This window comes from Musca autumnalis, unplaced genomic scaffold, assembly GCF_047663935.1.
Source record: "Musca autumnalis isolate F117 unplaced genomic scaffold, ASM4766393v1 scaffold_2, whole genome shotgun sequence".
NCBI classification, from domain to species: domain Eukaryota; kingdom Metazoa; phylum Arthropoda; class Insecta; order Diptera; family Muscidae; genus Musca; species Musca autumnalis.
Genome location: NW_027411755.1, coordinates 42,548,168 through 42,551,770, shown reverse-complemented (window position 1 = coordinate 42,551,770; position 3,603 = coordinate 42,548,168). Strand labels below are relative to the sequence as shown.

General features: G+C 33.1%; 1 non-coding gene across 1 annotated transcript; it reads right to left on the bottom strand.

The window, feature by feature from the left end:
* Nucleotides 1–1,040: 1,040 nt before the first annotated feature.
* On the bottom strand, nt 1,041–1,112 carry TRNAH-GUG (transfer RNA histidin (anticodon GUG)). Its single transcript has one exon. It is a non-coding gene; the product is annotated as a tRNA-His (tRNA).
* Nucleotides 1,113–3,603: the final 2,491 nt, after the last annotated feature.

Below are 3,603 nucleotides of genomic sequence, written 5' to 3'. Positions count from 1 at the left end.
TGGAACCCGCAAGTCCAATCGAAATGAAGCTAAAGAAAATGTTGTAGCTGTGACAATTCTCTACAGGATTGACGTTTATGATTTGTTTCAGGTTGCACCATTCTTGAGATAAAGAAGCTCAGTTTACATTATTAGTTTTTTTTTTTGTTAGGGTTTCGCGATTTTGCTTGAATACGGCAAGTCTTATCGGTATGGGACCTGAGAAAATCTTATAGCTGTGAAAATTCTCTACAAGACTGACTTATGTAATTTTTCCTAGGTTGTACCATTTTTAGATATATAAGCTTAAGTTGGGAAATTGCAGTCATGACATTGTTTTATAAGGAGACGATACAGAATTGAATTGAATTTGAATTGTCCCAATTTCAACTTCTATATCTCAAAAGTTGGAAAACATACGAAAATATCATTAAGGTAAATCTTATAGAGAATTTTGATAGCTACAACATTTTCTTTATTCCAATTTTGATAGGACTTGCGGTTTCCAAGCAAAATCGCAAAAACCTATTTGAATCCCGATTTATTTCCGGCAATTTTTTTTTTTATTTTTTCTCATCTATGAACATTGTAGTTTCAGAAAACTTCAGAGGTGTAAGCACCTTCCATTTAAATTTGATTCAAGAGCACCGTGATTATTTTTTTATTAAATTTATTTTTCATTTATTTCCAGATTACATGAAAATATTTCTTCCAAGTTTTTTGTTGAATACTAAAAAATAAGATAAATGAATTTTCTCCATGTGAAATTAGAGATGGTGATTTGGATTTTGGTAAACAAAATTTGAATTTATGTGGCAAAAAATCAAAATTGTTTTTCTGTTTGATAAATAATTTTCATCCAAGAAATTTTTAAGATAATTTTTAATATTTCAAATCATATTACCCATATATATTTAAAAATCAAGTTATTTTTATTTACCTATATCCAGATTATATAAAACCTTTTTAACCAATATATTTTTAAATTAAAAAAAAAAAAATTAAAATAAAAAAAAATAATTTAAAAAAAATCTCCTCCGTGACAATGTTACTCGTAACATTGCCGTGACCAGGATTCGAACCTGGGTTACTACGGCCACAACGTAGGGTCCTAACCACTAGACGATCACGGCTATTGGAGATGTGTTGTGTGCTTGTGCTAACTGTCATTTTGTTACCAATGCCAAACAAAGCAAGCGCACAGCGAACGAAGCAAGCAACCAACACGAATGCTAACATTGATGGTGAATGGATGGCGCACAACCAACCAGCCATCCATCCACCCCAAAGTGGTGGTTGTTGTTGTAGTTTTCTGTCTGAATTCATTGATAACGCTAGCGTTTCTTATGGTTATTTTTAGCATGGTTTTCAGTATTTGAATATACATTTTTGTTGTAGAGTCGAGTTCATTGTTGTTAGTAAAAGCTGTATTTACGAGGAAAAAAGTGAAAGCTTCAATGCGCTTTAGAGCTTTGGCATATCGTTGCTGTGCGTATGGAAAAATAAACTTTATATTCAAGAAAGAAATACATATTTTCCAATCATTAATCGCAAACCTCCACATACATATGTACATATGTAGGTCTTTATAGAAACCTTAAATAAAATAAATAAATAAATTTAAATGATATACAGTGAGTCACAGTCAATATGATACCACCATTTTAGAAGTTAAACTAAGTTTGGACCAAATTTGTTCATGAGATTTCGTGCATACCCTTTCGAGTTTTTTAAATATTCGTGGGAAGTACCGGACTTTTTGAACCGCTATTGCCTATCTTCGAACAGAAACTATGACAAAATATGACGAAGGCCAACTTTTAGACCAAATCAGTTCGAGGGTTATCGTGCTCCACAGCCACTATATATGGTGCCATAGGGGTTTTTTACACGGACTTGCCCCTTAAAGGAATTTTTACCGTTGTAATTGAGGCAGCGAAAGCAAGTTGGTTCAACAAAAATCAAAGTGATTCGAGAGCAGGTCTTAAAGTGAACTTACCCGAAATTTTATGTGATAGGTACCCGAAAGAGTGGACAAATATAGTACATATATTAGGATGTGTAAAGTATGGACCAAATCGGTCACTCCCTTCAAGAGTTATCGTGCGAACAATTTTTCCGAACATTTTTGATATGATGTATGATATGTCTTATCTTCGAACTTAAACTTTGTATGGACAACATATTACGAAGGTCAAATTTTAGACCGAATCGGTTGATCTGTTCGAGAGTTACGTTGCGCTCCAACCAGTACACAAGGTGTCCTAGGAGTTTTTTGCACCTTTCAGGCTATTTTCTCAGGAAGTATGGACTTGCCTCTGATGAAATTTGTACCGACGCACAGTGTCCGATTTTCCAAAAAAAACCTGGCCAAAAATCGAAAAAAAATTATCAATTTACACTAAAAGGCGTCAGATATTGTTTATAGAATCCCAGTGCGTGTAGTTATGAAAAAATATTTACATTTCTTGTTTAATAAGTGGGTATAAAAGCAGGTCGAAGTGACCCTATTTGGATTTTTTTCTTTTCAATATTTAAGTTGTTTATAAATCTATGATAATATGCAAAACAAACAACGGTTATTAAATATTTTCTTTTTGTAATTGTAATTAAAGGTATGTGAAAAGTATTTAAGATGTTCAGTGTTGCCAATGAATTGTGCGTTCTTTAATAATTGATGTCCGTACTTGTTAATTTTTTTCAAGATCAATTTTCACAATAAATTATGAAAATAGTTATGAGTAAGATCAAGTTGGGCCGTGTAATTTATCATTTCATAAAAAAGGAAGGGGTTTTTACCAATTTCCATCGAAACATACTGCACATATTTGCACTTTTTATACCCTACACCACTATGTGGTAAGGGGTATTATGTGTTACTTTAGCCGATAGCTTTTATTGCTAGTGCTTTTTGTAATTTTTCTTTATTATAATTTATAATTATAATAAATATATTTAAATAAAATAAATAATAAAATTATGTGTTAGTGCATTTGTATGTAACATACAAAAGGAAGCGAGATAGACCCATAGTTCCTTCTAGGCATATACATAGAATCACTTTCTGAGTCGATTTATGCATGTCCGTCCGTCCGTCCGTTTTGGTATAGCCCCCATATAACGGTGCCCCCCGATTTACGGTGTTTTGATGTTTTTAGCTACATTTTCAGACCGATATAGCTATAATTTGACATTTAGGGTTCTTAAGTGTCAATAAACTTATATAACAAAAGTTGTGGATATAGGTCCACGTTTTGGTATAGCCCCCATATAACGGTACCCTCCGATTTGCGGTATTTTGACGTTTTTAGCTACATTTTCAGACCGATGTAGCTATAATTTGACATTTAGGGTTCTTAAATGTCAATAAACTTATATAACAAAAGTTGTGGACCACGTTTCGGTATAGCCCCCATATAACGGTGCCCCCCGATTTACGGTGTTTTGATGTTTTTAGCTACATTTTCAGACCGATATAGCTATAATTTGACATTTAGGGTTCTTAAGTGTCAATAAACTTATATAACAAAAGTTGTGGATATAGGTCCACGTTTTGGTATAGCCCCCATATAACGGTACCCTCCGATTTGCGGTATTTTGACGTTTTTAGCTACATTTTCAGAC